Consider the following 21,138-nt stretch of genomic DNA (forward strand, 5'->3'; position numbering starts at 1 on the left):
TGCATCTGGGGAGGTCTCTCCCAATCCCTGTAAAATGGTGATTAAACCCTAGTCCCTCTCACTTAGACCGTGAGCCCCATGTGGGACAGGGATTGGGTCCCACCTGACCAGGTGGTATCTACTCCAGTGCTCGGTACAGTGCTCGGCATCTAGAAAGCACTTTCCAAGTACTACAGTCAAAATCAGGAGCATTCCTCCCTGGCAGTGGGTAGCACTAAGCCACGGAAGGTCTATTAAGCACGTGTGTGTCTTGTACCACGAGGAGCGATCAACCGATTCGATCGTATTTACTGAGCGCTTACTGTGTGAAATCAGCCCGGAGGCTGACCTGAATTTGCACTTTTTATTCACCCCACCCTCAGCCCCCCCCCCCCGAAGAGAAGCAGCCGTGGCTCAGTGGAAAGAGCCCGGCTTGGGAGTCCGAGGTCATGGGTTCGAATCCCGGCCCTGCCACTTGTCAGCTGTGGGACTGTGGGCGAGTCACTTCACTTCTCTGGGCCTCAGTTCCCTCATCTGGAAAATGGGGCTGAAGACCGGGAGCCTCACGTGGGACAACCTGATTCCCCTGTCTCTCCCCCAGCGCTTAGAACAGTGCCTTGCACATAGCGAGCGCTTAACGAATACCAACATTTATTATCATCTCCTGTACAGATACGTCATTCATTTATTTATATTAATGTCCGTCTCCCTCTCTAGACCGTAGGCAGGGAACGCGTCTACCACCTCTGTTGTACTGTGCTCCCCCAAGCGCTTATCACAGTGTTCTGCCCACCGGTGAGCGCTCAATAAATCCGACCGATTGACACCCGCAGGGCCAAGGCCCGGATAGGACACGAGCCCGCCCCACGGCCCTCTGAACGGAGAAGGGACGGATTGATTCCCCGGCTCCGTAAGATAGGAGGGAGACGTGCTCTAAGAGACTTTGACCTGTGAATCAGAGAAATGCCAACCTGACCCTCTTATATCGCAGGTTCCGCTTTCCGGTGTCACTCGCCGCCTCGTCCGGCAAAAGGCAAAGTCTTTGCCTCCACGGGATCCCGGAGGCTTCACTCTCCGGGTGATATCATCACCGGTCCGACTGCCGCCAGAGGAAGGCGATAATAATCACCGAAATAATTGGGGTGTTTCTTAAGCGCTTGTTACGTGCCAGGCGCCGGACCGAACGCCGGGGTGGATGCGAGCAGGTCGGATTAGACACGGTCCCTGTCCCCGTTTTACAGATGACAGGACTGAGGCCCAGGGAAGTCGGGTGGCTTGCCCAAGGACACACGGCAGACAAGTGGCAGAGCCGGGATGAGTCCCAGGCCGGTGCTCTATCCACTACGCCACGCTGCTTCTCCAAAGAAAAATAACGATAATAATGGCACTTGTTAAGCACTTACTACGCGCCAAGCACGCTAATAGTAATGACGATGACGGCATTTGTTAAGTGCTTACTACGTGCCAAGCACTGTTCTAAATGCTGGGGCAGATACAAGGTCATCAGGTTGTCCCACGAGGGGCTCACCGTCTTAATCCCCATTTTACAGGTGAGGGAACTGAGGCACAGAGAAGTGGAGTGACAGCCAAGGTCACTACACTAAGCGCCGGGGTAGATACGAGATAATAATAATGATGGTAGGAGTTGAGCACACACTGTGCGCCCAGCACCGTTCTAAACACTGGGGGAGATACGAGGTAATGCGGTTGTCCCACCGTGGGGCTCACAGTCTTAATCCCCGTTTTACAGATGAGGTAACCGAGGCGCAGAGAAGTCAAGTGACTTGGCCGAAGTCACACGGCTAATAAGCGGAGGAGCGGGGATTAGAACCCACGACCTCTGACTCTCGAGCTCGGGCTCCTTCCACTAAGCCAGGCGTCGTCAGGTCTCACGTGGGGCTCGGAGTCTAAGTATAGGAGGGAGAACTGGTATCGAATCCATCCATCCTGTCAGCTTGTTGTGGGCAGGGAACGGGTCTACAACTCAAGTTTTTTGTTTCGTTTTGTTTTCCGCCATCTGTTCAGTGCTTAGTATGTGCCAGGCACCGCACTGAACACTGGGGTAGACGCTAGCTAATCAGACCGGAAACAGTCCCTGTCCTACATGGGGCTCACAGCTTTATTCCCCATTTTATAGATGGGGAACTGAGGCACAGGGACTGGCCCAACGTCACACAGCAGACCAGTGGCAGAGCAGGATTAGAACCCAGGTCTCCTGAATCCCAAGGCCCAAAGTCACGCCGCTTGGACAAATCTCCTCCAGAGCACTTCGCTTCCAGTCACAGGACGATCTGTTCCCACACAAACAGATCCGCGCCACCCGGAATATTAAACCCCGGACCAACACACGAGAAAACCTCGCTTCCTCGGGTCTCCCTCGAGACCCCGGCTGCGTATTCCAGGTTACTCTCCTGCAAAAGCGAAGACCGCCTCATTCAATCTGGGATCCATGAATTTAGGCTAAGATTCTAAAATTCAGAGCTACGCCGGTGAAGGACCATCGCATGGAGGAATCCAGAAGCACTTTTCTTTTCAACGTCCACGTCTCGTACTAGGGTTTTAGCTCGTGGGGTGCGGGGAGCCCATCTACCAGCGTGGTTATACTGTACTCTCCCCTCGTGCTTAATGCAGTGCTCTGCACACAGTCACCGTTCAATAAGTTCACTTTGGCAGCCTTTGAGCATGGGCTTGGGACCCAGAGGTCATGGGTTCGAATCCCGGCTCTGCCACCTGTCAGCTGGGTGACTGTGGGCCAGTCACTTCACTTCTCTGGGCCTCAGTTCCCTCATCTGTAAAATGGGGATGAAGACCGCGAGCCTCATGTGGGACAACCTGATGTCTCCCCCAGCGTTTAGAACAGTGCTCTGCACATAGTAAGCGCTTAACAAATACCAACATTATAAGACAGAAATAACCCCACAGAGGTGGCCCGCGCAAACTGGAAGGTTCGAGGCCTTTTGAAAAAGCGCCTCTCCCTGGGCGTGGAAGTGACCCCTGAAAGACCTAAAGAACGAGAAGTGAGAAAACACCAAGCAACGTGCCCACCCTCTAATAATAGTAACGATGGTATTTGTTAAACGTTTACTACGTGCCAAGCGCTGTTCTAAGCACTGGGGTAGATACGAGGTCATCAGGTTATCCCACGTGGGACTCACAGGCTTCATCCCCATTTTACCGTTGAGGTAAATGAGGCCCAGAGAAGCGAAGCGGCTCGCCCCAAGTCACGCAGCTGATGAGCGGCGGAGCCGGGATTAGAACCCACGACCTCTGACTCCCAAGCCCGGGCTCTTGCCACTGAGCCACACTTCTACTCTAATAAATATCACGGATTGATTGAGAGGTGGGCACTTGAAGAACTACCAACAGGAAGCGCATCTCTCTCTCTCTCTCTCTCTCTCTCTCTCTCTCTCTCTCTCTATAGATCAATATATGTAAAGTATATATCAATATTCATTCATTCAATAGTATTTTTTGAGCGCTTACTATGTGCAGAGCACTGTACTAAGCGCTTGGAATGTACAAATCGGTAACAGACAGAGACGGTCCCTGCCCTTTGACGGGCTTAAAGTCTAATCAATATATACGGTCTCTCTCTTGATCTCTATACATAGACATATATGTGGACATATATATAGACATACATCGATATACTGTCTCTATACATACAGAGAGAGATCTAGAGACGGTGTATTGATATATGTTTATATGTATAGATCTAGAGAGAGAGTACATGTTGATATATACTTTATATATAGACTTATATATATATATACAGATCTAGAGAGACGGTATACATCGATATATAAATCCATATAGAGAGATCTAGAGCGAGGTAGTATATGTTGATATATACTTTATATATATTGAAAGTACGCTGTGGGACTATGGGCAAGTCACTTCACTTCTCTGTGCCTCATCTGTAAAATGGGGATGAAGACCGTGAGCCTCACGCGGGACAACCTGACGCCCCTGTATCTGCCCCAGCGCTTAGAACGGTGCTCTGCACATAGTAAGCGCTTAACAAATGCCAACATTATTATTAAGGGTTACCGAAGAGTACTTAAGCCCTCTCCTCTCCTTCAAAGCCTTATGAAAAGCGCGTCTCTTCCCCAACTAATAATACTGGTATTTGTTAAGCGCTTCCTACGTGCAGAGCCCTGTTCTAAGCGCTGGGGGAGATACAGGGTCATCGGGTCGTCCCACGTGAGGCTCGCAGTTAATCCCCATTTTACAGATGAGGGAACTGAGGCCCAGAGAAGTGAAGCGCCTCGCCCACGGTCACACAGCTGACAAGCGGCAGAGCCGGGAGTCGAACCCATGACCTCTGACTCCGAACGCCCGGGCTCTTTCCACTGAGCCACGCTGCTTCCCTAGCCCTCGTTCCCCCTGTTCCTCTCCCCCGGGCATCCCTCTTGCATCTCCTTCTGTACCCCGCTCACCCCACCCTCAACCCCCCGGCGCTTCAGAACTAATTCGACCGCCCGCCTCCCCCTCTAGACCCTGAGTTCTCTGTGGCCGGGGAACGTGTCCGCCATCTCCGCTGTACTGCCCTCTCCCCAGCGCTTAGCACGGTGCTCTGCCCACAGCGAGCACTCGGTAAATACCATCGACGGCTCGCTGCCTCATTCTACGGCATTCGTCAGGCGCCGACTATATGCCCACGCACTGTACTGAGCGATGGGGCACACACAAGGTCGGCCCGGTCCACGTCCCAGAGGGGGCTCGCGGCCTTAATTCCCGTTTTACGGAGGAGGTAACCGAGGCCCAGAGAAGCGAAGCGACGTGCCCGAGGTCACCCGGCAGACGAGGGGCGGAGCCGGGATCAGAACCCAGGTCCTTCCGCCTCCCGGGCCGGCGCTCCACGCGCCGGGCCGCGGCTGGTGGCCCTGACGAGCCGTCGCCCCCGCGGCGGGTTTCGCCGCTTCCGAACTCAACCTCCCTGAGGCAGGTCAGGACGCGGGCCGGAACTGGCGGAAAGCTGGGCCAGTAGGTCGGAGTGGGAGGCAGGACCCGGTGGAGATTCTGGGAGTCAGCGGGGTGGGGCCCGGACGGGGGCAGAGGGACGAGTCCCAGGTTCGAAACAACCCCCCCGCCGCTCTCTTCCCTCCCCCTGCCCCGTCTGGTTCCGAGGAAGGGCCTCCGCCACTTGACTGCTGTGGGACCTTTTTTTTTTTTAATTGGCATTTGTTAAGCGCTTACTAGGTGCAGAGCACTTTTCTAAGCGCTGGGGTGGACACAGGGTAATCAGGTTGTCCCACACGAGGCTCACGGTCTTAATCCCACGTCCATGTCCCACGTCCAAAACCGAGCTCCTCATCTTCCCTCCCGAGCCCGGTCCTCTCCCTGACTTCCCCGTCACCGTGGACGGGACGTCCGTCCTTCCCTTCTCTCGGGCCCGCGACCCGGGCGTCACCTTTGACTCGTCTCTCTCGTTCGCCCCGCGCATCCGATCCGTCACCGAGACCCGCCGGTCTCACCTCTACGATATCGCCAAGATCCGCCCTCTCCTCTCCACCCGGACGGCTACCTTACCGCTACGGGCTCTCGTCGTATCCCGGCTAGACCACCGTGTCGGCCTGCTCTCCGATCTCCCTTCCTCCCGTCTCTCCCCGCTCCGGTCTGTTCTTCGCTCCGCCGCCCGGCTCATCTTCCCGCAGAAACGCTCCGGGCCTGTCACTCCCCTTCTCAAAAACCTCCGGTGGTTGCCTATCGACCTCCGCTCCAAACAGAAACTCCTCACTCTGGGCTTCGAGGCTCTCCGTCCCCTCGCCCCTTCCTACCTCTCCTCCCTTCTCTCTTTCCACCGCCCACCCCGCACGCTCCGCTCCTCCACCGCCCGCCTCCTCGCCGTCCCCCGGTCTCGCCCGTCCCGCCGTCGACCCCCGGGCCGCGTCCCCCCGCGGTCCCGGAACGCCCTCCCTCTTCACCTCCGCCAAACTGATTCTCTTCCCCTCTTCGAAACCCTACTGAGAGTTCACCTCCTCCGAGAGGCCTTCCCAGACTGAGCTCCCCTTCTCCCTCTACCGCCCCCCCTTCACCTCTCCGCAGCTTAACCCTCTTTTCCCCCCCGCTTTCCCTCTGCTCCTCCCCCTCTCCCTTCCCACCCCCTCGGCACTGTACCCGTCCGCTCGACCGTATATATCTTCATCACCCTATTTATTTTGTTAATGAGCTGCGCATCACCTTGATTCTACTTATCTGCTATTGTTTCAATGAGATGTCCCTCCCCCCGATTCCACTTATCGCTATCGTTGTCGTCCGTCCGTCTCCCCCGATTAGACCGTGAGCCCGTCATTGGGCAGGGACCGTCTCTACCTGTTCCCGATCTGTCCATTCCGAGCGCTTAGTCCAGTGCTCTGCGCGTAGTAAGCGCTCAATAAATACTATTGAATGAATGAATGAATCCCCATTTTACAGACGAGGTAACCGAGACACAGAGAAGTGAAGTGACTTGCCCACGGTCACACAGCTGACAGGTGGCAGAGCCGGGACTGGAACCCATGACCTCTGACTCCCAAGCCCGGGCTCTTTCCGCTGAGCCACGCTGCTTCTCTACTTCAATCCTCTGTGCCTCAATTTCCTTATCTGTAAAATGGGGGTGAAGACTGTGAGCCCCAGGAGGGACAGGGACTGTCCAACCTGATTAGCTTGCAATAATAGTAATAATAACGAGGGTATCTGTTAAGCGCTTACTATGTGCAAAGCACCGTTCTAAGCGCCGGGGGGGGGGATACAAAGGGATCAGATTGTCCCACGTGGGGCTCACAGTCTTCATCCCCATTGTACGGATGAGGTAACTGAGGCAGAGAGACAGCGGTCGGGGACAGCGGCAGCCCGACCTCTCCCACTGATTCTCCGCCCGTGAGCCGGGCTGGGCGGCGGGGCTCAGCGGAAAGAGCCCGGGCTTGGGAGTCAGCGGTCATGGATTCGAATCCCGGCTCCGCCACCGGTCAGCTGGGTGGCTTTGGGCAAGTCGCTTCACCTCTCGGGGCCTCAGTTCCCTCATCTGTAAAATGGGGATGAAAACCGCGAGCCCCACGCGGGACAACCCGATCGCCCCGCATCTCCCCCGGCGCTTAGAACGGCGCTCGGCACGTGGCGAGCGCTTTAACAGATACCAACGTCACCATTATCATTATTCACGTCTGCCTCTCCCCGCTCTAGACCGTGAGCTCGTCGGATGCAGGGAACGCGTCCGTTTATTGCTCCGCCGTCCTCTCCCAGGGGGTGGGGACGGGGCTCCGTACCCGGTAGGCGCTCAACAGATCCGGTCGACTGACCGACGGACTCTTTCCCGGTGCCGAGCACGGGGCTCGGCCCTCCAGGAGGAGCTTGACGTCTGCCGGGCAGACGTCCGCCGGGGGAGGTGGGCCCGACCCCGCGGGCCGGGCAGGCGCTCCCTCCCGCCGTGCCCTCCCCGCCCTCGGTCTGGGGAAGCGGACCGGACCGCCTACGCCTTCCCGCCCCCTCGCCCCGTGTCCGCAGAGGGCTCCGGGAGGGAGGATGAGTCGACCTCATCTTGATGAGCTTCGTGGGCCCCGGAGGCTGTATCTGTGTGGGGGCTTTTTTTCCAGCTCCTGAACACCGGCCCCTCTTCTCCCCCGTGACCGCCCGCCGGGCGCACGCCGGCCTCTCCTCCCCACCGCTGACCGCCCACCGGGCACACGCCGACCCCTCCATCCTTCCCACAGACCGCCCGCCGGGCGCACGCCTGCCCCTCCTCCCCACCGCTGACTGCCCACCGGGCACCCGCCGGCCCCTCTTCTCCCCGCTGATCGCCCACCGGGCACACGCCGGCCCCTCGCCCCATCGACTGCCCGCCGGGCGCACGCCGGCTCCTCCTCCCCGCCGCTGACTGCCCACCGGGCACACGCCGGCCCCTCTTCTCCCCGCTGATCGCCCACCGGGCACACGCCGGCCCCTCCTCCCCCCGCTGACTGCCCACCGGGCACACGGTGCTCTCCTTGTTTCCCCTCCCTCCCGTTCCCGGCCCCGGCAGCCGCCCGCTCAGGACGTCGGCTCCGCCCGCCGCCTTCCAAGAGGAGGCTGGAAGAATCGTGGGGGGAGAAACCAGACGATCCTTAAGGCCTCCTGGAGATCACGGGGCAGGGTGGCATTCGGGCTTTGACTTTTTTAAAGCATCTGTTAAATGTCTTACTCCGTGCCAGGCACTGTCCACGCTAAGCGCTGGGATAGATACGAGGTAAGCAGGTTGGACACATCCCTGTCCCACACTGGACGCCCAGTCTTCATCCCCATTTTACAGACGACGGCACGGAGGCCCAGGGAAGTGGAGCCATCTCCCAGGGGTCACACGGCGGACGAGCGGCGGAGCCGGGAGACCGTAAGCCCGTCGAAGGGCCGGGACCGTCTCTGTCTGTTACCCATTTGTCCATTCCAAGCGCTTAGTACAGTGCCCTGCACATAGTAAGCGCGCAGTAAATACTATCGAATGAATGAATGAACCCAGGTCCAGCCGACTCCCAGGCCGGGGCTCTCTCCACTAGGTCACGCGGCTTCTCGGCGCCTCGGTCGAGGCTCAGAGGCTCCCGTTGCACTTTCAAAGCACTTGGTTTTTCGCTCCTTAAACCTCAGCGCTAGATTGTAAAGTCCTTTTGGGCGGAGAAACCTACTAACTCTGCTTTTTTGTACTCCCCCAAGCACTTAATACAGTGCTGTCTACAGCAAGCGCTCATCAGATAGCACCGACTGACCGACGGAACCACTACCGGCGATCGGATGATCGGCTGATCCCCCGGGGCAAAGCCCGGACCCGAACGCTCACCACCCCAACCGCTCCACTCCCTCAACGCTAGCGGCGTGGCCTAGTGGAAAGCGCCCGGGCCGGGGAGTCGGAGGGCCCGGGTTTTATTCCCGGCTCTTTCATTCATTCGATGGTATTTACCGAGCGCTTACTATGTGCACAGCACTGTACTGAGCGCTTGGAATGGACAAATGGGTGACAGACAGAGACGGTCCCGGGCCCTTCGAGGCTGGGTGACCTCGGGCGAGTCGCTTCACAGCTCTGTGCCTCGGTTCCCTCGTCTGCCAAATGGCAACTGTACCGTTCTCTCTCCTTCTTAGGTCTGCGATTCCCCCGTGTGCGTCAGGGACTTGGTCCGACCGATCGTTTATCTACCCCGGCGCTCACTTCAGTGCTTGGCAAGACAAACTCATTCATTCACTAGCATTTACGGAGCGCTTACTACGTGCAGAGCACTGTCCTAAGCGCTTGGAATGGACAAATCGGTAACACAAGCCACCCAGATGGGCAGCGCAAGCCATATCGACTCTAAGCTCGTCTACCGACTCCGTTACGCTAACAAATGCCGTAATTAATTATTACATTGGACCCTCCTAAGCGCTCAGATTCTCTGCACACCGGAGGCAAACACCACATAGTAAGCGTTCAACAAACATGACTGACTCATTATACGCTGTCCTGAGTTCAAAGATCCAACACAGATGCATAAAGTCACTTGATTTCCGCAGGAATCGGTCAGTAATAATAATAATGTTGGCATCTGGTAAGCGCTTATTATGTGCAGAGCACCGTTCTAAGCGCCGGGGTAGATCCAGGGTCATCGGGTCGTCCCACGTGAGGCTCACGGTTAATCCCCATTTTACAGATGAGGCAACTGAGGCACAGAGAAGTGAAGTGAACAAAGGGCCTCGCTAACTCCACCTGAAATAATAAAGGTCAGATCAATAATAATAATAATAAGAATGTTGGTTATTTGTTAAGCAGCGTGGCTCAGTGGAAAGAGCACGGGCTTTGGAGTCAGAGGTCACGGGTTCAAATCCCGGCTCGGCCATTCGTCAGCTGTGTGACTGTGGCCAAGTCACTTCACTTCTCGGTGCCTCAGTTCCCTCATCTGTGAAATGGGGATGAAGACCGTGAGCCCCACGTGGGACAACCGGATTCCCCTGTGTCTACCGCAGCGCTTAGAACGGTGCTCGGCACATAGTGAGCGCTTAACAAATACCAACATCGTTATCATCATTACACTGTTATTAAGCGCTCACTATGTGCCGAGCACCGTTCTAAGCGCTGGGGTAGACACGGGGTAATCGGGTCGTCTCCCGTGAGGCTCACGGTTAATCCCCATTTTGTAGATGAGGTGACTGAGGCACAGAAGTGACTCGCCCACGGTCACCCAGCTGACAGGCGGCAGAGCCGGGATTCGAACCCATGACCTCAATAGCCGGGGAGAACGGGGAGACCCTAATTCACCAACCTCTCAGGGGGCGGTTTTGGAGTCCCCGAGGACGAGAAGCCAACCGGAACCCACACCGTCCCCGCCTCATCCATCAATTACATTTATTGAGCACTTACTGCGGGCAGGACACTCTACTAAGCGCTCGGGAGAGTACGGTTCAATACAGTCGGTTAGACCTGCACCCTGCCCAAAGCGATCTTCCAGTCTAGAGGGGGAGACGGGCGTGAATACAAAGAAATTACGGTTAATTACTTGCGTGGAAGGAGGCGACGGTAAACCACTTCCAGATTTTTTACCAAGAAAACTCTCTGGATCCGTTACCAGAACGACTGCAGTTAATAACAATAATGTCGGTATCTGTTAAGCGCTCACTATGTGCACAGCACCGTTCTACGCGCTGGGGGGGGGGGGGGGGGGGACGGGGACGACACAAGGTGATCGGGTCGTCCCGCGTGGGGCTCACAGTCTTCATCCCCATTTTACAGATGAGGTCGCTGAGGCACAGGGAAGTGACTTCCTCACAGTCACGCAGCTGACAAGTGGCGGAGTCGGCATTCGAACCCACGACCTCTGGCTCCCAAGCCCGGGCTCTCGCCACCGAGCCGCGCTGCTTCGACAGGCAGGTGAGTACGTACGCGGCGAAGCAGCGGAAAGAGCCCGGGCTTGGGAGTCAGAGGGCCTGGGCTTTGATCCCAGCTCTGCCACCCGTCAGGTCTGTAACCTTGGGCAAGTCGCTTCACTCTTCTGCGCCCCGGCTACCTCGGCCGAAAAACAGGGATGACTATTAGGACCCCGATTTTGGACGGGGACCGCGCCCAGCCCCGTTCCCCTGAAGCTCCCTCGGCACACCGTGGGCAAGTCACTTCGCTTCTCTGGGCCTCAGCGGCCTCATCTGGAAAATGGGGACGGAGACCGTGAGCCCCACGTGGGACGACCCGATGACCCCGGATCTCCCCCGGCGCTTAGAACGGCGCTCGGCGCAGAGTGAGCGCTTAACCGACCCCAACGTTTTTCCCTCGGTCGAGCTCGGTCCCGCCGGGGCGGGATCCGGGGCCGGCCGTTGGGTGACCCACTTTACCTCGGGATAGCCCGGGCCCGCGTTGAGGGTCCGTCCGGAAGGGCCCCGGGGGTATCAAATCCAAGTGCGTAGACGACCCGGACGGGAGAGGGAGCGGGGGGGGGGGGGGGGGGGGGAAGAGGGCTGCGGCAGGGAAGGCCTCCCGGAGGAGGCGTGACCTCGGTAACGCTTAGGAGGTGGAGCGAGAGGCGGCCCGCCGTACGCGGCGGAGGGGGACGGAGCCCCGGGGGAGGGGGCCAGGGATTTAGAGAAGCGGCCCGGGGCCGTGGTAGATTCAGAGCTCGGGCCTGGGAGCCAGAAGGTCACGGGTTCTAATCCCCACTCCGCCGCTCGCCTGCCGGGTGACCCCGGCCAAGTCACCCGGACTCCCCTGGGCCTCGGGCACCTCATCCGGAAAACGGGGACGGAGACCGTGAGCCCCACGTGGGACGGGGACCGCGTCCGACCCCATTTGCCTGCCTCCACCCCGGCGCTTAGTACGGTGCCCGGCACGAAGTAAGCGCCCAAGAGATACCACAATGGTCACTGTTACTTCGGGATTACCTGCGGGTCGATGGAGGGGCCGTCCGGGCCCATCGGTCGCCTAATGACAGTAATAGAGATGGCCTTCGTTAAGCACTTACTAGGCGCCGAGCACTGCTTTAAGCGCTGGGGGAGGGAATGCAAGGTAATCAGGTTGTCCCGCGTGGGGCTCGCAGTCCTCATCCCCATTTTACAGGCGAGGTCACTGAGGCACGGGGTCGAGGAGAAGAGTGCTCCGGCGCTTAGCGAGCGCTTAAATACCATCACTATTATTATCATTAAGTTCCAGTGGCCTGGTCGGGACTGGGATCGGGGTCCGCCGACTCCCACGAGCGGGGCTTTCTCCCCGACCCCTCGCCGTTCGGCTGAAAGGGAAGACGGACCCTGGCCTTGCCTGCGGTGGAGGCCGGTCGCCTCCCGAGCCAAGGGGACGCCCCCTCTCCCCGCAACCGGCCCCCCAAAACACACAAAACACCCGAGCTGGGATAAACCCCCCGTCTGCACTCGCCTGAGGGAAAAATGAAGGCGCTGTGCACAGCGCTTACGTCCGCATCTGGAATTTATTTCTTTATATTAACGTCCGTCTCCTCCCCTAGACCGTAAGCTCTTTGCGGGCCGGGAAGGTGTCTGCAAACTCTATCGAGTGGCCCTCGCCCAAGCGCTTAATACAGCGGAGGCCCTCCCGGGCTAGGCTCCCCTCGTCCTCATCTCCATAATGATAACAATGATGGTACCCGTGAAGCGCTTACTACCAAGCGCTGGGGTAGATCCAGGGTCAGCGGGTCGTCCCACGTGGGGCTCCCGGTCTTCACCCCCTTTTTCCAGATGAGGAAACCGAGGCCCAGAGAATAATAATAATAATGTTGGTATCTGTTAAGCGCTTACTCCGTGCAGAGCACCGTTCTAAGCGCTGGGGGAGACACGGGGGAAATCGGGTCGTCCCACGTGGGGCTCACGGTCTTCATCCCCATTTTACAGATGAGGTAACCGAGGCCCAGAGAAGCGAAGCCACTCGCCCACGGTCACAGAGCCGACGGGCGGCGGGGCCGGGATTCGAACCCCCGATCTCGGACTCCCAAGCCCAGGCTCTTTCCACTGAGCCCCGCCGCCTCTCTGTAGAGGGACCCTGAGTTGGAAGAGCTCTTCGGCCGCTTGATTATGGTATTTGTAAAGCGCCTACTACGTGCCGAGCACCGTTCTAAACGCCGGGGGAGACCCAGGGCAATCAGATTGGCCCAGGTGGGGCTCACATTTTTTAATCCCCATTTTTACGGACGAGGGAACCGAGGTCCAGAGAAGTGCCCGAGGTCACCGAGCAGACAGGCGCGGCGCAGCCGGGATCAGAACCCACGCCCGCCGACTCCCAAGCCCGGGCTCTTCCCACCGAGCCGCGCCGCTTCTCTAAACTGAGAAGGGCCGATTTAGCACGCAGAACCCCGGCCCGGGGAGAAGCTTCCCTTCCGCAACTTGCTTTATAACCCGTCGTTTCGCCACCGACGGGCCGGCCGACGGCGCAGCCGAGTCGCTTCCCTTTTTCCGGCCGCGGTCTCCCCTCCGGTGCGACACAGACGACGACGCCTGGAGGAGCGGCGCGGCTCGGTGGGAAGAGCCCGGGCTTGGGAGTCGGAGGGCGTGGGTTCTAATCCCGCCCCCGCCACTTCCCAGCCGGGTGACCTCGGGCAAGCGGCGTGACTTCTCCGTGCCTCAGTTCCCTCGTCTGAAAAATGGGGATGAAGGCCCCGGGCCCCACGCGGGGCGACCCGGCGACCTCGTATCGACCCCGGCGCTTAGAACGGCGCTTGGCACCGAGTAAGCGCTTCACGGACACCGTCGTCGTCGTCATCACTTGCCGTTCCACACGGGGATCGATCAGTCGTTCGCTGAGCAGCTATACTGAACGTCTGGGAGAGTACGACGTAACCGATTTACCGGACGAGGGTCCCCGGCCCGCGACGACCTCGGAATCTCCGGCTGGGGGTCGGGAGGGACGGACTTGATGAACAATCTATCATTTCAAGCCACGCGCGTGAACGCTGTGGGGTTGAGGGTGGGGCGAATGTGTTTACTGAGCGCTTACTAGGTGCAGAGCACCGTACTAAGCGCTTGGAATGGCCAATTCGGCAACCGATAGAGACCGTCCCCGCCCGGTGACCCAGGGGTCCCGTGTCCAAGCGCCAGGGATGAGGCGACAGCCGACCGACAAAAAAGCAGCAGCCGAAGAGCTCTGCCAACTTTACGGTCCCTCTAGAGAGAGGCAGCGGGGCTCAGTGGAAGGAGCCCGGGCTTGGGAGTCGGAGGTCACGGGTTCGAATCCCGGCTCTGCCACTCGTCGGCTGGGTGACTGCGGGCGAGTCGCTTCACTGGGCCTCAGTTCCCTCATCTGTAAAATGGGGCTGAAGACCGTGAGCGCCACTTGGGGCAACCCGCTGACCCTGTATCTCCCCCAGCGCTTAGAACAGTGCTCTGCACAGAGTAAGCGCTTAACAAATACCAACGTTATTATTACCCTGTATCTCCCCCCAGCACTTAGAACAGTGCTCTGCACAGAGTAAGCGCTTAGCCAACACCAACATTATTACTGGGAAATAGCTAGACGTACAGCGTCCTCCGAAATCTGGCCGCAAGACGGAGCCGAGCACGGTCCCGCTGGAAAGTGAACGCTGCTCTGAGCAACCTGAGGAACTGTACCGGACGCTCTTGCGGCGCAGTTGCTTTTATAAACCTGATAAACACATTCTGCCCGCAGGGTCCCCGGCAGTTTTCATCCTTACTCCGCGGCGGGAGAGGAGGAGGGGCCAGAGAGCGGCCGAAAGCACCCCTCACCCCCAAGACACAGGGTGAATCAGAGGTGACCCCAAGATTTAACAATAATAATAATGTTGGCATTTGTTAAGCGCTTACCACATGCAGAGCACCGTGCTAAGCGCTGGGGTCGATACAGGCTAATCAGGTTGTCCCAACGTGAGGCTCCCAGTCTTCATCCCCATTTTCCAGATGAGGTCGCCGAGGCCCAGAGAGGTGACTCGCCCGCAGTCACACAGCTGACGAGCGGCGGAGCCGGGATTCGAACCCATGACCTCGGCCTCCCGAGCCCGGGGTTCTTTCCGCTGAGCCCCGCCGCTCTGAAAGCCGGGCCTGCCGCCTTCCGGGCCCTGACTTGGTTTTGCCTCGGGGCATCTCCGAGCCAGGGGAGAAATGAATAAAGGAAGCCTCGAGACAGACAGACCGATGACTTCCTCCCTTCTTCGCCTTCCGGAATGCGTGACCTTAGGCAAGTCTCTTCCCATCCTCTGCGCCTCAGTTTGCTTAAAAGGGGGATTAAGAGCTGGGAGCCCCGTGCGAGACACGAACTCTGTCCCAACCTGGTTTGGCCCCGGCGCTTACTACAGTGCCTGGCGCACGGTAAGCACGTCTTAAATTTTAAAAATCCAATAAAACTGGGGTCCCGAGAGAGGGAAGCCCGAAGAGAAACACCTCCCCATCGATCACGGCTTCAAAGCGGGCGCGGGGTGAGTCGGGGGGGCTTCCAAAGGTAGAGCGCTACGTAAGTAGGAGACCGATGATAAGAATATATTTGAGTAGCGTTTATTACCATGTGGCGGGCGCTGTGATGATAACGAATGGTATTTGTTAAGCGCTTACTACGTGTCACACACCGTCAGTAACAATAAGAACGTTGGTATTCGTTAAGCGCTTACTATGGGCCGCGCCGGGGTGGACGCAAGGGAATCGGGTCGTCCCACGCGGGGCTCCCAGTCTTCATCCCCATTTCACAGATGAGGTCGCCGAGGCACCGAGAAGTGACTCGCCCAAAGCCACACCGCTGACGAGCGGCCGAGCCGGGATTCGAACCCATGACCTCTGACTCCAGAGGCCGTGCTCTTTCCACTGAGCCACGCTGCTTCTCTAAGCGCCGGGGTGGGGACAAGCTAGTCGGGCCGGACACGGTCCCCGTCCCACGTGCGGCTCAGAGTTTAAACAGGAGGGAGAACGGGGACTGAATCCCCATCTCCCAGATGAGGGAACTGAGGCACAGAGAAACCTGCCCACCTCGCCCAAGGACACGCAGCGGACGAGCGGCGGCGCCGGAATTAGAACCCGGGTCCTCTGACTCCCAGGCCCTTGATCTCTCCCCTGGCCACGTGGCGCTTCACGCATTCGGTCAATGGTATTTATTGAGCGCTAACTATGCGCAGAGCGCTGTACTAAGCGCTTGGAATGTACAGTCCGGCAACGGATAGAGACGATCCCCGCCCGACGGGCTCACGGTCTGAACGACTTCTCGTTTCTCTCATGGCTTCTCTAATCCTAACTGCGGCAATAATAGTAACGATGGTAGCGGTTAAGCGCTTACTATGTGCCAAGCACTGTTCTAAGCGCCGGGGTGGATACAAGGTGATCAGGTTGTCCCACGGGGGGGGGCTCACGCTTTTAATCCCCATTTTCCAGATGAGGGAACTGAGGCCCAGGGAAGTGAGTGACTCGCCCACAGCCACACAGCTGACAGGCGGCGGAGCCGGGAGTCGAACCCACGCCCTGGGACTCCCAGGCCCGGGCTCTTGCCACCGAGCCACGGGTGCTAATCACTGTTCTCAGCACTAAGAGAGTCCCCGTTCCACGCGGGACTCGGCCTAAGGGTGAGGGAAAGCGGGCGTTTAACGTCCATCTTACAGATGAGGAAACTGAGGAGGAGACATGAAGTGACTTGCCTAAGGTCTCACAGCGGGAGGGGACCACGTCTACCAACTGTCCTTTCCCAAGCTCGCAGTAGCGCAGCGTGCGGTCCATCGACAGTATTTACTGAGCGCCTACTCCGTGCCGACCACCGTACTTACCGCCCTGGAGAGGAGACAAGGTCCCTCCCCACAAGGAGCTTACGGGCGGGGTATCAAGCGCTTAAATAATAATAATAATAATCATGGTATCTGTTAAGCGCTTACTATGTGCCAAGCACTGTTCTAAGCGCTGGGGGAGGGGATACAAGGTGATCGGGTCAATAATAATAATAACGTCGGCATCTGTTAAGCGCTTCCCATGTGCCGAGCACCGTTCCAAGCGCCGGGGGAGATCCAGGGTCGTCGGGTCGTCCCGCGTGGGGCTCGCGGTCTTCATCCCCATTTTCCGGATGAGGGAACTGAGGCCCAGAGAAGTGAAGCGACTTGCCCACAGTCCCACAGCTGCCAAGTGGCAGGGCGGGGATTCGAACCCACGACCTCTGACTCCCAAGGCCGGCTCTTTCCACTGAGCCACGCTGCTTCCCAATAATAATAATAATAATAATAATAATAATAATGTCGGTATCTGTCAAGCGCTCACTACGTGCCGAGCACCGTTCTAAGCGCTGGGGTAGACACGGGGGAATCGGGTCGTCCCACGTGGGGCTCCCGGTCTTCATCCCCATTCTACAGGTGAGGTGACTGAGGCCCAGAGAAGTGAAGCGACTTGCCCGCGGTCACACAGCCGCCAGGTGGCAGATCGGGGTTTCGAACCCGCGACCTCCGACTCCCAAGCCCGGGCTCTTTCCGTCGAGCCACGCTGCTTCGGGATGTGGGTTCTAGTCCCGGCTCTGCCGGGTGACCTCGGGTGAGCCCGCTCCGTGGCTCAGCGGAAAGAGCCCGGGCTTGGGAGTCGGAGGTCGGGGGTTCGAATCCCCGCTCCGCCAGCTGTCAGCTGTGGGGGACCTTGGGCGAGTCGCTTCACTTCTCTGGGCCTCAGTTCCCTCCTCCGGAAAATGGGGATGATGACCGCGAGCCCCACGTGGGGACGGCCCCGTCTCTCCCCCGGCGCTTAGCACGGCGCTGGGCACATAGTAAGCGCTTATCAGATACCAACGTTATCATTCTCCGGGCCTCAGATACCTCCCCTGTTAAATGGGGATGAAGCCCGTGAGCCCCGCGGGGGACAACCTCATCACCTAGGATCCACCCCAGCGCTTAGAACAGCGACACCACCACCGTGGCTCGGCGGAAAGAGCCCGGGCTTGGGAGTCGGAGGTCGCGGGTTCGAATCCCGGCTCCGCCACTCGTCGGCTGACTGTGGGCGAGTCACTTCACTTCTCCGGGCCGCGGTTCCCTCATCCGTAAAACGGGGATTTACCGTGAGCCCCACGCGGGACCATCTGATTCCCCTGTATCTCCCCCAGCGCTCAGAACAGGGCTCGGCACGTAGTAAGCGCTTAGCAGATGCCACCGTTATTATTATTCATTCGGTCGTATCGACTGAGCGCTTACCGTGCGCAGGGCACTGTACTGAGCGCTCGGAAAGTACAATCGGGCAGCGGAGAGAGCCAAGCCGGCAAGAGAGGCGGTAGCCGGGCCCCCTGCCCGCCGTTGGGCAGAGAGCGAGCGACGTTACGACAAACTACGGGGCCCACGGTAACATCCGAGGGGTCGGGGCGGACACCGGAGCGCCCGATCACCGACCGCTAAATAACGGCGGCGTGCGTTAAGCGCCTGCTAGGCGCCGTACTGAGCGCCGGAGCGGACACGAGCGAACGGGGCGGGGCGCGGGCCCGCAGTCTCCGTTTCACAGACCGGGAAACCGAGGCCCGGGGGAGCGAAGTGACCGGCCCGGGGTCACGCGGCGGAGCTCGGCGGAGAGAGCCCGGTGGCGGGTTCGAATCCCGCCCCCGCCACCCGGCAGCCGGGTGACCGCGGGCAAGCCCCTCCGCCTCCGCGCCTCGGTGACCTCGTCCGGAAAACGGGGACGGAGCCGGCGAGCCTCACGCGGGACGGCCCGACGCCCCCGGATCTCCCCCGGCGCCCCGAACGGCGCTCGGCACCCGGCGGGCGCTCCACCGATACCGGCGACCTGATCGTCGTCGCGCGCGGGCGGCCGACCGAAAGAAGGGCGGGAGAGGGAGGGCCGGTCCGGCCGAGGACCGAAAGGCGCCGGCCGGAGAGCGGCCGTGCCGTCGGCTCGTCCGACCGGCGCTCCTCGGGGCGTGCTCTCCCGGGCGCTCGGCACGGCGGCCCGCGCGCCGTCGACGGGTGCGATCGCCGCTCGGCCCGGCGGCGGGAGGAAGGGGAAGACGGGCCGGAGGGCCCGGCCCGCCGGCGCGGGCCCGGCCTCCTCGGTCCATCCGTCCGTCGGTCGGTCGACGGCCTTTACCGGACGCCCTCGGATCTCCGTACCCGGCGCTCGGGAGGGGACGACGTCTCCTGCCTGCACAGAGCTGACGGTCTGGGAGGGAAAGAGAGACGGAGGGAAGAAAATCGGTTAATTCCAATCTGGCATCTACAGTTCCGCGCTGTAGGGCGGAGAGCGAGCGGTCGAAGGTCCCCCCGGGTCCGGCTTGGACCCCTCGGAAGGCCGGTCCCTCGGGACCCGGGGGGGGGGGGGGTCCTGGCCGAGGCCCGGCCCGGGGCCCCGGAGCGGCGAGGACCTGGGTTCTAATCCCGGCCCCGCCGCCCGTCCGCCGTGTGACCTTGGACGAGTCACTTGACTTCTGTCTCGCCTCGGTTTCCCCCGTCGGTACAACGGGGAGGGCGACGGTGGGGGGGGGGGGGGCCAACCCGAGCTGCCTCTGTGCGGGGTCCGGTGGGGGCTCCGGCCCAGGTGAAGCATTCGATACCCTAATTATTGTCATTATCATGCTTATTATTCTCCAGGGCAGGGCAGGGCCCCCCCACCCCCTCTCCCCCGGCCCTTCTAAGCTCCCTCCCGACCCCGCCGGCTCCCCCCGCCCCTCCCCCGGCTGCAGCCCGCAACCCCCCGCCCCCCCCCACCCCCAGCTCCCCGCCGACCTGCGGCGCTCCGTCCGTCCTCGTCCCGCCCGTCCTCGTCCCGCCCGTCCGTGGCCCCGGGGGCTGCGCGGGAGGGGAGGGGAGGGGAGGGGGCGGGGCCTGCGCCGGGGGCGGGGCCGGGCTCGGGCGCGCGCGCGCGCGGAGGGCGGGCGCGCGCGCGCGGGGGTCCGCCCCTCCCTCCCCCTCTCTCTCTCCCTCTCCCTCCTTTCCTCCCCCTCCCTGGCGGCGCGTCGGTCGTTGGGTTCCGGGCGGGAACCCGGAGCCCTGGGAAAAGGTTCCGGCGCCAGCGGGGCGCCGGGGGCCCCTCCCCCCCTTCCCCCTCCCTCCCGTCCCCCCTCCCCGTGGGCCGGCCCGGAGCATCACGGGAAATGGCGGGCCACGCTTCCTTCAGCCCCCTCAACCGCCATCCTCATCATCCCCCTCCATCCTCCTCATCCTCCTCATCTCCCTCAGCCCCTTCATCCCCCTCATCTCCCTCAGCCCCCCCATCATCTCCCTCAGCCCCTTCATCCCCCATCATCCTCCTCATCCTCATCTCCCTCGGCCCCCTCAACCCCCATCACCCTCCTCATCCTCCTCAGCCCCCTCATCCCCCTCATCCCCCTCATCCCCCTCATCCCCCTCATCCCCCATCCTCCTCCTCAGCCTCCCGTCAGGACCCACAGGGTTCGGGGCCTGAAGCCTCCGGCTGCCCCCACACGACACGCACACACACACACACACACCCCATCCCTCCATCACCCATCCATCCGTCCGTCCATCCGTCTGTCCATCCATCAATCCGCCCATCTGTCGATCCGTCCGTCGGTCGATCGATCCATCCGTCGATCGATCCATCCATCAATCGACCCATCCATCTCTCCATCCGTCAGTCCATCCATCGATCAATCCGTCCATCCACCACTCAATCCGTCCGTCTATCAATCCGTCCGTCCGTCCCTCTATCGATCCATCCGTCTGTCCATCAATCGATCCGTCCATCCATCACTCAATCCGTCCATCTATCAATCCGTCCGTCCCTCTATCGATCCATCCGTCTGTCCATCCATCAATCTGTCAATCAACCCATCCGTCCGTCCATCCATCGATCCGTCCATCCATCGATCCGTCCATCTATCGATCCGTCCATCTATCGATCCATCCATCTGTCCATCCTTCACTCCATCGATCAACTCATCCGTCTGTCCATCCATCAATCCATCCGTCTGTCCATCCATCAATCCATCCGTCCGTCCATCACTCGATCCATCCGTCCGTCCATCACTCGATCCATCCGTCTGTCCGTCCATCTGTCAATCCATCCGTCTGTCTATCCGTCAATCCATCCATCAATCAACCCATCCACCCATCCATCTGTCCATCCATCCATTCCTACATTTACTGAGCACCCCCAGGGTACAGAACAGTAGGAAGCGACACGGTGTCATGAGGCCTGGGCGTCGGAAGAGTAATAATAAGGTTGGTATTTCTCAAGCGCTTACTACGTGCCAAGCGCTGTTGTGAGCACTGGGGGAGATCCAGGGTAATCAGGTTGTCCCACATGGGGCTCTCGAGCTTCATCCCCATTTTCCAGATGAGGGAACTGAGGCCCAGA

General features: G+C 59.7%; 1 protein-coding gene across 3 annotated transcripts in view; it reads right to left on the reverse strand.

Annotated features, from left to right (window-relative positions):
• The window catches only part of PCYT1A (phosphate cytidylyltransferase 1A, choline), a 55,056-nt gene extending 35,453 nt beyond the window's left edge, over window positions 1-19,603 (reverse strand). Inside the window, exons 1-2 of one of the 3 annotated variants that reach the window (XM_029061838.2) lie at window positions 19,545-19,603; window positions 18,964-18,981 (exon numbers count right to left, since the gene is read on the reverse strand). The gene's annotated coding sequence lies outside the window, so the exon portion shown is untranslated. Of the gene's footprint in view, window positions 1-18,909; window positions 18,982-19,544 lie in introns of all 3 variants that reach the window. The other 2 variants (XM_029061837.2, XM_029061839.2) reach the window with 2 other exon arrangements.
• Window positions 19,604-21,138: the final 1,535 nt, after the last annotated feature.

This window comes from Ornithorhynchus anatinus, chromosome 1 (assembly GCF_004115215.2).
Source record: "Ornithorhynchus anatinus isolate Pmale09 chromosome 1, mOrnAna1.pri.v4, whole genome shotgun sequence".
In the NCBI taxonomy this organism is placed as follows: Eukaryota; Metazoa; Chordata; class Mammalia; order Monotremata; family Ornithorhynchidae; genus Ornithorhynchus; species Ornithorhynchus anatinus.